Raw genomic sequence first — 14,195 nt, forward strand, 5'->3', positions numbered from 1 at the left:
ACAATAAAAAAGGGCAACAAAAGGGAATAAAAATTTAAAAATACAGTTAAGTAAGTAAAGAATGGAAAATAAAAAACAATCTGATGACCGTAAATGCTTTATAAGCAGTAACATTATGGTCATTAATTTTTGTTAATGAGAGAATGTGACAGAGAGTACTAGACCATCATTCTTGCATGGATGATGCTGGGGAATCAAACCAGGGTACAACACTTTCCCACTGTGCCACTTCCCAGATGACTGGTCAGTTTTTTCATTTGCTTTCTTGGTTTGTTGTTGTTGTTGTTGTTTATTTGTTTAATCATTTAAAAAAAAAAAGTAAAACTAGACACCTTAAGAAAAGAGAGGGTTTTTAAAAAAAGATTTTATTTATTTATGAGAAAGCTAGGAGGAGAGAGAAAGAACCAGACATCACTCTGGCACATGTGCTGCCAGGGATCAAACTTGGGACCTCATACTTGAGAGTCCAAAGCTTTACCACTGCACCACCTCCCAGACCACTGAAAATAGAGAGTTTCTTAGTAGCACCAAGTTCCTTAACCATCCTGGGCCATCTGTGAAGGATTATGTAATTGGCATGCACCCGAGGGCTTCTAGAACTAATTTTCTGGTGTCGATTTAATATAAAGGGTTCTCAAATATCTTCTGTCCTTGGGTTGGAGATGAAAAAAAAAAGATAAGTTATTCCGGAATGTTTTTTTTCTCCCCCTCCAGGGTTATTGCTGGAGCTCAATGCCTGCACTAGCAATCTACTGCTCCTGGAGGCCATTTTTCCCATTTTTGTTACCCTTGTTGTTATTGTTGGATAGGACAGAGAGAAATCGAGAGAGGAAGGGAAGACAGAGGGGGGAATGAAAGACACTTGCAGACCTGCTTCACTGTGCTTGAAGTGACACCCCCTCCCCGGGGGGGGGGGGGGGGGTGCTTGAACCCAGATCATTCAGCCCAGTCCTTGTGCTTTGCTCCATGTGCGCTTAACCCACTGCGCTACCATTGACCCCCTCTACTCTGGAATCTTATCACAGAAAAAACAAACAACAATAACAAAAAAAAAAAAAAGGAGTCATATGGCAAATGACAAGACTCCATTCCAGCTCTCCCTCCCTTTTGCACCTGGGGGTGGGGGTGGGGGGAGTTCTCCTTTTCCTTTCTTCTTCCTCAATTCTTACTGAGGTAAAGCTCAGGAACAAATGAATTACTCAGGGAGGCTTGCAGTATACACAGGCCAAGTTTTAGATCTGTTTCATTCATCATTCATTTCCACCGAAGGTGTCCAAAGTCCTGCTCCAAGAACACAGTCCCACCTCTTTGAGCAGGATAGTGGAGGGCACTGCAACCCAAACTTAAAACTGAACTTCCTACAACCTCCAGGAAAAAGTCCTGCCTGTTGGGAGAGGAGGTGAGCAGGAGACTTTAGAGAAGCCAGCATTACACAAGATTGGAGCATCCCCAAGCCTAAGCATGAGTAACAGGCAAAGCACTTCAACCCCCAGGTGCAAGTTCCAAACCCAACACTGAATCTTGGAGGGTAATGAGGGAGAGAGGTGTCACTGGAGCATTTCTTGCCACCAGCAGATTCCACAAGGGGGGTGGAATCTCCCACTAGTCAGCTGATTCCCTCTCACTCATCTCCAAGAATTGTGTAAAGGCATCCCGGCCACCCAGTTGCAAAAAAAAAAAAAAAAAAAAAAAAAAGCAACTTCCCCTCCTGCTGACTGAACGCCCAGGCGACACGTCTGGGCAGTCATTTGAATGTGTTTCCTTTTCATTAAGAACAAAGGTTGGAGTGCAGGGTGGGGGCAGGAAAGTACACCGCGTGTGTGGAGAGAAAATGCGGAGAACGACCCGCGAGAAAGGGAAAGGGGGAAACAGCAATCGTCGGGGGCTGCTGGTATTTTTTTTTTTCTGACTTTTCCTTTAAAAAGAAAAAAAGTTGTGTGTGTTTTTTTTTTTTTTCAAAACGTAGGTTCCAAGAATCGGCAGGAGGGGGGTGCGCGGCGGGGAGGGGGGTTTACAGAAAAGGCGCCTGGTCGGTTATGAGTCACAAGCGGGTTATAAAAGGGTCTCCCGTCGGCAGGCGCGGGCTTCCTGTGCGCCGCCAAGCCGGGCGCTGCCAGCCGGGCCGGGCGGGGACCCCACGCTGTGCGGCCGAGGAAGGAGCACGCGGCCGCCCCAGGTACGCAGACCCCGCTGGCTTTGCCCTCACCCTTGTCCTCCGCGCCGCCCGGCTCCTGCGCCCGCGGGCCCTTGATCCCCGCGAGCGCACTGGAGAGGCGGGGGCGTGCACGTGGCCGCCGAGCCCGCCCGGGGGGGGGGGGGCACTCCGCCAAACTTAAACTTGGACCTGAAGTCACTCTCGGGCTGATTACTGCGGGGGATAAGGGGGCGAGAGGCCTGGGGTGTGTGTGTGTGGGGGGGGGGGGTGCTCCAAACCTGGCCAGCTTCTCCACAAGTTTCCTGAAAGAACGGACCTCTGTGTGTGGCTTGGTCTTGGACGAGGTGAGCTTTGGGCACGGCCAGACGGGGTTGCAACACACACACTTGCGGGACCGGGTGGACCAGAAGGGACTGCCTCCCCAGCCTGTCTTTTTCTACTTTCTTTTTGGAGAAAGTCATAATAATAGATTCCAACCTTATGAAAGTTGGAAATAGAGTATCAGGTTTCAGTATCTTTATGTAATATTGGAGGATTCGGTGGGCTTCTGAATTTATATCCAGACCCAGTGGGTTTCAGAGTTTATTTAAGAGGCATATAAGTTATCTTGCCTTATTTTCACAAAACCTCTGTAGCTGCCTTTTTTTTTTTTCCTTTCCTTCTTCACATTTTACAGCTCCCAAAACTTACAAATCGGGTCTTTTTGAATTTCTTATCAGCCGAAGCAGGTATATTGAATTGATTATAAGTAGAGTGTAACCTAAGGTTATAAAAGTTGATTGCTGGCAAAAATATATAAACTGGTTTCCAAGCCTTAAAAATAAGGGGACTAAGGCCCTATGCCCAGAGAAGTGAATTATTCCTCCAGCACCACACAGCAGACCCTAGGATCCCCTGTGGCTTGAAGAGGCTGAGGGAACCCAAGGAGTTACAGGGAAGCAAAGATTTTTGTGCCAATTTGATGAGATCAAGCGTGTGTGTGTGTGTGTGTGTGTGTATTTTTAACTTGTCATATCATAGCTATAAGGTGAAAATCAATCCTTACAGTCTCCTACTCTCTTAAGAAATAGTGCCTCTTCTGTGACTTTAATGTAATGTACAATCTAAATGAACTAAGGGAGTGAGACTGTTAATGATTCCTGGACAGAGCTTTTGAAAATGAATATGCACATTTAATCGCCTACTGTGTAGACAGTAATATAAGCTTATCAAGTTGTCAGAGCAATTTCCTGCCTATTGTCTTGTTCAGTAGTCACAAGGATAGGAAATGGTCAGGGTAGCTGGTCTTATACCCATTTTGCCCAGGAAGACTTGTGACTCAGAATTCATGTTTTCTCTTGTAAGGGTCACTTGCACTTCATGTAAAAAGCCTGCTGTGGTATGTGGGGTGGAGGGCTGGAAAGGGGTGGGGAATAAACAGGGCCTTTTAACTCTTAGTTCGGGTTCATTCCCATTATACTTTACTGCCTCCCAGATTTCTTTCAGAGGGTCCAAAGCACACTCAGTAATTCTGCTGCAAGGATTATACCACAATGACCTGCAATGACAGGCTTCCCTCACATGGTTGGGTCAGTTCACCCTTCCCATAGCACCCAGCATCCTTACCACACACATAAAGAGAAACACTGCTAAGACTTTAGGCTGTTGTGGGGTGTTTGTGCGAAATCCTATTCTTGAGTTTATCCCTCTGCCCAATCAAGTGTACAGAGACAATTTCCTAGTCTCTAAAATCAAAATCCCTTGGTACCATGTTCTCTCTATAGGAGGTGTCATCATCATTAGCTTTGCCTGTACTGACTCTCTGCCACAGGCTGGAGGAGAGACAGAAGCGAGCAGCAGGACAGATGCTACAATTTAACAGTTACTAATTCTGTTGCGGAAACTTAGATTGTGCTGTGAACTGTGCCCTTCTTTACTTTCCAGTGGCAAACATGGACAATTGAAATCCTCCTTTTTGGTTTCTTATTTCATTAAACCAGTCTTTTGTGAATCCAAAAGCAGTTTTCACTTTTAAAAACATTTTTTTGTCATCACTGGGGCTTCAGCACATTGGGCTGACTGAGATAGAGAGAGACAGACGGAAAAAGGGAAAGACACCACAGCACCAAAGCTTCCCAAGGGCAGTGGTGGCAGGGCTCAAACCTGGATTGCATGTGTGGCCAAACCAGTGCCTTCCAAGGTGAGCTATCTTCTTGAACTGTCTTTTAAAAAGCTTTTTCATCAGATATTTTATATCATGACAAAACCCTACCATTCTATTGAAAAGCATTTTTCATTTTGAAGGAGTAGTTCATATGTTCCTGCCTCAAATCTAATAGAAGTTACATATGCTTATCCCAGAACTTATGCTTTTCCTTAATATGAATCTGGACACAATTTTTCATTGTCAGTGGGCTCCAGGTTTCCTTTGAATCTGACCTTGACCCTCTTGGGGGGATAGTGAAGTTTTCATAACCCCTATTTTTAAACCTAGTAGAATTAAATAGCATTATTGGTGGAGGATGTTCTATGGCTTCACCTGGCACCTAAGACCAAGCACTGCTGTCTCTGACTTGCTGCCATTTATATTTTTCTGAGGCACAAAACTGCTTAGTTGAAGCTACTGATTTTAATAACTTTCTTGCTCTGGTGTTTGACCTCCAGCCTTTAGTGCAGAAGCCTAGTACTGGGGAGAAGAGCACTAGCCAGGAAAAAAAAATGGCAAATTTCTAGTCCCAGCTTGAGGGGCGAATGTCTGTGCCTTATTTTTCTCATTTCTAAAGTGAGTGACTGGGACTGACTCATTTCTAAAGTCCCCTAGCCCGATGAAATTCTACATTTCCAGTATGACCACAACTTCACTTCACTTTCATGTATCTTTTTAGGTCAGCTGGGCTCAATGAATTCCTGTCCTATGTCCAGAGAGAGTCACAGAGTAAGTAGGTAGTTGCATAGTCTTTTTCTCTTTTCCTGGTCTTAACTGCTTTCAAAAGCTCTTGCATGATTGCTAAAATTGAAAGACCTAACACTTTTTTTCCTTAGGAAAAAGTAATGTAAATGCCTCTCTTTACCCCACCATTTCATTGTCTTTTACATAGGATTCCTTTTATCTTGGACACTAAAGGAAATGCAACACTTTTAATTTTGATGCAATTCTCGCCTGCCACGAAACACTTAAATTCTGTCAGTCTTGTGTTTGGGCTCCCAATATTCAGGATGTCAAGCACAACCACTCCAAAAATGCTTGCATCCTCAAATTAATACAGCACATGCCTGAGGTGTTCAGCATCCTCACTTACAACTCCAGGACTCTCTACAACATGAAGAGCACTTGGAAATCAAAGACACAGTCCCCAACCTTAACATACAACACACTCACCAGAAAATGCTACTTGACACAGATCAGGTGATACAATGTAAGACAGATTGTAACTACCTGTGCCACTTCTGGAAAACCATCTCCACCTGTGAAGGATGAGGTGAAAGCACCCACTGAAGGAAAGATTAGTGAGTACCCACCCACTGATTGAGCCAGATTGGGAAGCTAGTGTTTGCATAAGATGAAACAATATACAGTGACGCTTGTGTAATTTGCCCATAAAGGAGAATGTTCAACACACAGTATGGGATGCTGGCTGTTTTTATGAAATGTGAGGTTCTTTTATGTTGCTCATGTACCACCAGACAGGCCAGTGTAGGGGCCAGACTTGCCTAGGTGTGCACTCCACCAAGGCCCTCTTTACTCAGTTCTTGCACAGATTACTTCACCTGCCTGTGTCTGAGCCCTCAGGTATAAAAGTGATGATCAGATTCAGTCTCCCTAAGGTTGCAGTGAGGGACGGGGGAGTTCATTGGCACCAAGCAGCCAGGTTAGTGCCTGGCCCAGAGGGCTCCCTGATTACATGTTTGCTTTCATTTCCTATGCATTTATGATACTGTCTATTTCAAGAAACCGCTTTGGAAGGTGAGATGCAAAATAGCCAGAGAAAGTAAAATATGTAGGTTATAAAATGGTCTCAAAATTCTTGACACTGTAAAAAAAGAAAAATTACTCTTTGGTCACAAGGAGCTTTTTAATGGTTTCAGAATGCATTTTTCTCCATAAGGTGCAGGAAATAATTATGAAGCACTTCAGAAAATAATGTTCAGGGTCAGTGAAATAACTTACTTGGATAGTGTGCTGCTTTGTGTTTACTGTGTGCACAAGCCTGAACCTCATCATGTTGAAGAAAACTGATGCTATGCTAGCATTTTCTCTCTCCTTCTCTAACTCTATCTTAAAAAAGAAATAAAATAATTTCCAAGGAGATTTCTTTTTTTAACCAGAGCACTAATAGCTCTGGCTTATGGTGGTATGGGGAATTATGATAGAAAGACAGATAGATAGACAGATAGACAGACAGACAGATTGACTGATTGACTGACTGACCGACCAACCACAGCATCAAAGCTTCTGTCAGTGCAGTGCGGGTTAGGCTTAGACCTGGATCATGTGAATATCAAAGCAGGTACATTATTCAGGTGAGCTAACTTGCTGGTCCCCAAAGAATTATTTTAACTTGGATTGTACTTTTTTTAAAAATATTTATTTTATTTATTCCCTTTTGTTGCCCTTGTTGTTTTATTGTTGTAGTTGTTGTTGTTGGATAGGACAGAGAGAAATGGAGAGAGGAGGGGAAGACAGAGAGGAGGAGAGAAAGATAGACACCTGCAGACCTGCTTCACCGCCTGTGAAGCAACTCCCCTGCAGGTGGGGAGCCAGGGTTCGAACCGGGATCCTTATGCCGGTCCTTGTGCTTTGCGCCACCTGCGCTTAGCCCGCTGCGCTACAGCCCGACTCCCTGTACTTTTTTTTTTTACAGTCACCTCTACCTTACATTACACTTCACGAAATCTTAGGGATGAGTTTGGCTATTTCTGTGTTTGTTTGTTGCAAGTTCACATGTTTCAGTTCCATATATAGTTGAAACCATCTGGTAGTTGTCATTCACTACTTTACTAAACATAATCACTTTCCAGCTTTACCCTATGATAGTTTTACTTTGTGGACTGAGATCCAAGCTAGAGTTGTCAAAGAGCTCAATTACTATTCTGGAATATAAAAGAATCTCAGTTTTGAATTTCTAGTACACAGATTTTCTCAGAATCTTCATACTGGTTAAAGCTTACCAAAATACCCCAAGCCAGTTATGCAGACAGCAGCTTGAGCATTTATAGAAAGTACCTCTTAAGTATCACCCAGGAATTCTACACTGAGGTCAGACCCATTCTCTGCCCTCAAAAAATATGTCAGAAAAGAGACCCATGAAGGAATCCTAACGCTATGTCAGAGCTGCAGTGAGAGAAGATACGAGAACTGCTGTCATCTGGGGGGCTGGGAGAGACACAGATAGGGAATACCTCACAATGGACTAAAGAGAAACCAGCTATCTGTGTGAAAAAATAATAATAATAAAGGAAAGTACAGGCTTGAGGAATAATATGAAGCAGGTGTGTTAGTGCCTAAGTGTACGCTTGGCATTGGTGTTTATGGAAGTGAATAGCTATTTCATAAATAAACGTGACCAGTTAGTAGCCATCTTAGTCAGTAGCAGGTCACAGTGTCAATTCTATTGTAAGGATGGAACTTGTGTGAATTCTAAAGGAAGCATGATATTCTGTCCCATTTCCTGACAGTGAAAAAGGAAACTTAATTTTTATTATGATTTATTTTCCCTTTTGTTGCCCTTGTTGATTTACTATTGTTGTTGATGATGATGTCGTTGTTGGACAGGACAGAGAGAAACACAGAGAGGAGGGGAAGACAGAAAGGGGGGAAAGACACCTGCAGACCTGCTTCACCACCTGTGAAATGATTCCCCTGCAGGTGGGGAGTTGGGGCTCAATCCTGGATCCTTATTCCGGTCCTTGCATTTTGAGCCATGTGCACTTAACCCTCAGTGCTACCGCCCGACCCCTGGAAACTTAATTTTTAAATCAGGTACTGAGAAGTAACATGGAATAATCATATCCTACAGAAAACAAGTGATTTGGAAAAAGAAAAATCACAGGAATGAAACCACCTCAGAAGTCAATCACTCAGGTATTTCTTTTTGATAGGGAATACTGAAGTTCTTTACGACGTATTGAGTAATGAAACACTTTGTAGGGGGTTTTATAGCCTGAGAAGAGGTTTAAACACAGACCATATTAAAACTCAGGTGACAGTCTTTAGTTCTTCATCTTGCCTTTCAATCAGTCTTTATGCCCATTAAAAATTTCCCACCCAAGGTATGTTTCTTTGCAGTCCTTGATCTCTGTAAATCAAAGATGGTTAGCTGGCTAACCCAATACACATGACTTAAGTTGCAATGTCAGTGGAATAATTTCCCTTTTCTTCCTCCTAATAACTTACTTCAAGACAAACTTAGCTGAATCCACACATTGGTTCTCCCACCCAAAAAAGATGGTAAGGAATTCAAACCAAGTAGACAGGGAGAGTAGCACTAGGACAGATCAGGAATTATAACGGCCAGGTCTACGGGGTCATGTCTATACCCACTTTCATCTTCTGAGCCTTGAGCAAAAGATAATCAAGAAATCATTTTCCCAAAAAGTTATAAGAAGTTCATATTTCCTTAGGGTCTAACTTTTATGTAAATATATTCCTCTTAATTATTTACTTTCATAACCTAAACCAAAACAACAACTTCAGAATATAGGAAATCAGAACAAATTCTGGTGGAAAAGCCAGGTACTGCTCTCTTATATAATGATACACTAGTTGCTTTTAGTGGATAGATTCAAATGGGAATTTAATATTGAATCCCATATTAATAATTATGTGTTTTTACTAGTATATAAGAAAGTTAAATAAAGTGGAAGCATATTTAAAATTATCTGAGCTCAATAATTATAATTTTTAAAAGCGTAACATTTTTCATTATTTTACAATGACTTTGGAGTTAGAATGTGTATTACTAAGTCAACAGATGACATTCAGTAAATATAGTTGTGTATTCTCTGTATGATCATAAACAGTTTCCAACTGTAGATTTCAGGGTGAATAAAATCAAGGCTGTCTCATGGATGGCTTTGTTATGAAATTCAGCCACTATAATTCCTCAATAAAAGAAAGTTTGATGACATCAAGTTCTTTTGGAATACAAACATTAAAAGAATCTGGTATTGAGAATAAGAAAGTAAGAATATATGGAAGTTTTGAGGGTTATCACATGATTCATATATGAAAAAGATCTACTGTGATAAGCATAGGGTAATTCTACTCTGGTTAACTGATAGCATCTTTCCTAGCAAATCAAGTTGGTAAGAACATAAAGATATATTGAAATTGTGGGTTCTCTCCAAAAAAAAAGTCATTCTTCAGAAAAGCAAAATTTAAGGGTATACTTCCCAGAGTACTGCTTTTAGTTTATTAGACAAATTACCTACCACGTAATGAAAGATTTGTCATGCTATTCTTTACCTACTATGTAGCATGCTTCATCATGGTACAATTTTATCCGAGGTAAGAATGAATACTTTTAATATGTTTCAGTGAGTAATGCATCCTCACAAAGACTAGAGTTAATCTGGAACCAATCCTCAGTTATTAAAAAGAATTGTTCTACAGGGGCTGGGTGGTGGCGCACCTGGTTGAGCGCACATGTTCCATTGTGCAAGGACCTGGGTTCGAGCCCCCAGTCCCCACCTGCAGGGGGAAAGCTTCACAAGTGGTGAAGCAGTGCTGCAGGTGTCTCTCTGTCTCTCACCCTCTCTACCCCTCCCTTTCCTCTCGATTTCTGACTGTCTCTATCCAATCAATAAATAAGATAATAAATTTAAAAAAAAGAATTGTTCTACAGTGAAGCTTACATAGCCAATGGATAGTTTGTGTAGTAGGCCTAAAAATATTGTGTAATAAGGATCTTTGAAGTATGTCGTTAGAGGTACCCATGTCAAGATGCCCTACTGTAGCTTATGTCGCATAATTCATACAAATGTCTTCTGTATTGCTATACACTGCATATTATCCTAGTCACATTCTTATCACATGGTTAGTAGTTCTTGTTGATTGCTAGATTTGTAACAGTATATAATTCTTTTACTACTCTGTCAGCCAAGTAACTGTGTTGATCCCAGAAAGTCATTTCCTTTCCTGTTATCTCCTGACATTATCTTTTTTTTTAATTTTTTATTTATAAAAAGGAAACATTGACAAAACCCTGACATCAACTTTTGCCCAACACCTTGACAAGCAGACTCTAGCTTTTGTTGTTGTCTCTGATAACTAACTTCTACTGAGATACAATTCCACTGGCTGGTTTTCTGGGGTCCTTCTTGCAAGTCCAGTTGAAGACACTGAAAGTGAGCACAGCTCCAACACTGTCATTCCAGCTCACAGATCTATTGAATATACCTTTAATAACTATTCTGGGAAGTTTTCTCCTTAGTTCCACTTATTGGAGGTTAGTGTTGATGATTATGCTTTATGTTATCATGCGTTAAATAAGATTTAAGATTGTGTAATACATTTAGACAAACTGCTTGTTTGTCAATAGTTTTAGGAATTCATTAATGTCTTAAGAAGTCTGAAGAAAATGGCATGGTTTCTGTTTGAAGACTGAGAACAAAAATAAATAAATAAATAAATAAATAAAGTGCCCATGGGACACTTTTTATTTCAACCTAAATCTAGAACTTGAACCAATAAAAAAATAAATAAAAACTGTTAGAATCTGTAATATAGTATAGCACATTGTGGAAAAGATTTGTCATTTTTTCAAGCACTCTGGATGATCCTTGTGTATAACAACAATAACAAAAAAAAAAAGCTTAAGGGGAAAAAATCCAATTATTTTACTAAATGTATTTCTTCTAATACCTATACAATAAGAGAATAAGAGTAAAATTTACATGTAGACTAGTATAGAAGCAACTCACCTTAAATGTGAATTAAACATCTCTTTTAAAGAAAGGTTGAATTGTGTTGTGGAGGAAATAGCTTTAGAATTTAATATAGATTTATTGTGTATGAGCTGTAACCAACACACTGGAGCACAGAGAAAACGTCTGTATTTTTTTCAATATTTATTGACTGAAAAATCTGTAAGGTGAACTAAAATCCTAAACTGACCATCATCAAACTCAAAGCTCTTCTTTATTAATTCATCTCATAATATATATACATATATATGTATTTGCTTGTTTGTTTTTTTACTACCAGTAAAAGAAGAATGTATTTACTAAGCTTGGAAATTTCCAAACCATGATATTCTACTCTGTCAAAATACATTCATTGGGGAATTTTTAGCTATGTACACTTCTTCTGAACTTAATCACAATTTTACATCTAGTGGGTTTCATGACTAAATAAAAGAGGAGGTGATTCCCCTTTGCCCTGAAGAAGACTGCATACTAAAATGGTGCTCTTACTTCTAGGTTCTGCTGTAGTAACACTGAAACCAGAAGCTTATGGGAGAAATGTCAATATCTGAGAGAGTGAAATCAGACTCTAGCAGGAAGTAGCAAATTCATCTATTTCTTTTCTAATCCACTCATTCGCTAAAGATGACCAGTTTTGAGGCAGGGCACTGTTTAAGTCATACTTCCTTTATACAGGTCAAAACCAAAACTGCTGGGTAGTGCTTTCCCCTAAGGAATTTCTAAATAGTAAAAGGGGACATTTTGAGATCAACTCATCTGTAGGTGAGATTTTCATTACCAATATCATAACTCCAGAAAAAAGTAAAGGTAACACCTCAATTATTTAATATAAAATGAAAACCAAGCTTGAACACTACTTAGAAAAAAAAGAGTATAAGTTAATTTTATTTTTATCCATTTATTTATTTAACCAGAGTACTGCTCACCTCTTGCTTAGGGCAATAATAGGGATTGAATCTGACAAGTTAAACTCCCACAAACTGTAAAGTACTATTTTAAATATTTTTGCCTTACACTTCAACTGTTTAGTAGATAATGCTATGTCAGAATTATTATTATTATTTTTAAAACTTATGGGCCAAGTCAGGGGCCAGGCATTGGCACACTGGTTGAGCACAAACAGTACCATGTGAAAGGATCCAAGTTTGAGCCCCTGATCCACACCTGTAGGGGGAGAATCTTTATCAGTGGTGAAGTACAGCTGCAGGTGTCTTTCTTTATCTATTTTCCTCTCACTTCTCAATTTCTATCTCTATCAAAACAATGAAAGAAAAAAATGATATATATACGTAATGCAGAACAGGATAGAATTGAAAACAAAAAATAGTCTTGAAAAAACACCAAATAGCATCTTTGATTGCCAATGACTCCACCCATTTCAGCCAATCACTTCCTGGGATTTAACAAGCACCTTGCCTTCAAAAAGAAAGTAAACATATTTTTGCTTTTAGAGTGAGGTTCTATCCCTCCACCTTAACAACTACACAACCCTTTCTCTCTCTCTCTCTCTTGCAGGTGGCGTGAACCAGGAAGGGGAAATCTGTGGTTTAAGTTCTTTGTACTTCATCCTCTGATGCTGATGGCTTGCTGTAGGCTGTATGCTGTTAATGCTAATCGTGATAGGGGTTTTTACTTTGACTGACTCCTACATGTTAGCATTAACAGGGTATGATGCCTGTTACTAGCATTCACATGGAACACATTGCAGCCGTGGGAGGATGACAGAGAAGCATGAGTCACCCTGATGGATAAACTTAGACTTAAGGCTTTTTCTTTTTTAATGTTTCAATTTGTTCATCATAATTTGGTGACTGGTATGTTCCACTTTTAAGAAAAGGTTTCTCAGCAATACTCTGAATACAGACCTGCTCACATCTTTGTTGATGCCATTTTATTTACATTTAAAGGTTTGTGCATTTTAACTCTTCAACTACAAGATATATGGGCTAAACACATCCTGAAACAAATTGCTAAAATATCTTTGTAGTTAATTAGGACTGCTGTTCTCCAGGTATGGATTGACAACATGTTTAAATTTTTTGAAGCTGCTATTTTTTCCCTTAAGTTGTTTTCTATTTAGACAATGTCAGTTTAAAGTGAATACTTGTGGGCTGGAAACGTAGCATATTGGTTATGCAAATTATTTACACGCTTAAGGCTTTGAGGTCCTAGGTTTAAACCCCAGCACTACCATAAGCTAGATCTAAGCAATGTTCTGGTATATATATATATATATATATATATATATATATATATATATCCCCTCTCCCCCCTTACAGGTCTGTCATTAAAATAAAATATTGAAAAAGGAAAAGAAATTTTTTAAAAAATAAAGTGAATTCTTGTATTTGAACCTTAATGAGGAGAATTTAATGGCTATGCCATTCAATATTTTTGTTTCTCAAGAAAAATGAAATACTTGTAATAATTACCACAGTACAATGATGTCTGAGAACTAATTACCTAATTTTCCTCACAAGGCACAAAGATTTAATTGAAAATTTTTAAGTCCCAAGGCTAAGTTCAACTAAGCCACAACAATGTTGCAGTGTCCAAAGAAGCCACTTTTCTTCTCTAAAGTCTGTTTCTTCATCCACAGGACAGAACTAATACAGTGCTGCGTTAACTGTTACAATAAAATTAACCTAAGAACTAGCCTCCTGGTTTTGTCAAAGAAAAACTAACAGTTTGACTTACAAAGTAGCTTTTTTTCCACAGTTAAGCTGACATATACTTAATAAATAGCCAGTTGCAATTGTTAGCATATTTAATATACACGTGTATGAGCAATGATTCTCAACTTTTGGTAAGTTTAGACTATAACTAAATATATCTATTAAGTCATCAGTTGATTTCTTTTCCTTTTGTATGACCTTTTCTTTTTTGTAACATACAAACTGTCAATATTTACACACCAACAAAACAAAACAAAAAAACAATGAGGAACACTGTGAGAATATGAGCAGGAGCAGCCCTCCCCCCCACACACACACATATTATTCTTATCTGAGGGAATTCCTTGCCTATATTTCTGTCCAAGTTCTGTGCATTGCCAACATCAGTTTCTCCTCTTAGTCCTGAAATAAACACTGGACTCCATGAATCCCCCATATACATATGTACGTGTCATAGTCAA

General features: G+C 39.6%; 1 long non-coding RNA gene across 1 annotated transcript; it reads left to right on the top strand.

Annotated features, from left to right (window-relative positions):
- The first annotated feature begins 886 nt into the window (after nucleotides 1-886).
- On the top strand, nucleotides 887-13,319 carry LOC132532806 (uncharacterized). The gene is made up of 2 exons (XR_009544732.1): nucleotides 887-2,176; nucleotides 12,575-13,319. It is a non-coding gene; the product is annotated as an uncharacterized LOC132532806 (long non-coding RNA).
- The last annotated feature ends 876 nt before the right edge of the window (nucleotides 13,320-14,195 follow it).

This window comes from Erinaceus europaeus, chromosome 14 (genome assembly GCF_950295315.1).
Source record: "Erinaceus europaeus chromosome 14, mEriEur2.1, whole genome shotgun sequence".
In the NCBI taxonomy this organism is placed as follows: Eukaryota; Metazoa; Chordata; class Mammalia; order Eulipotyphla; family Erinaceidae; genus Erinaceus; species Erinaceus europaeus.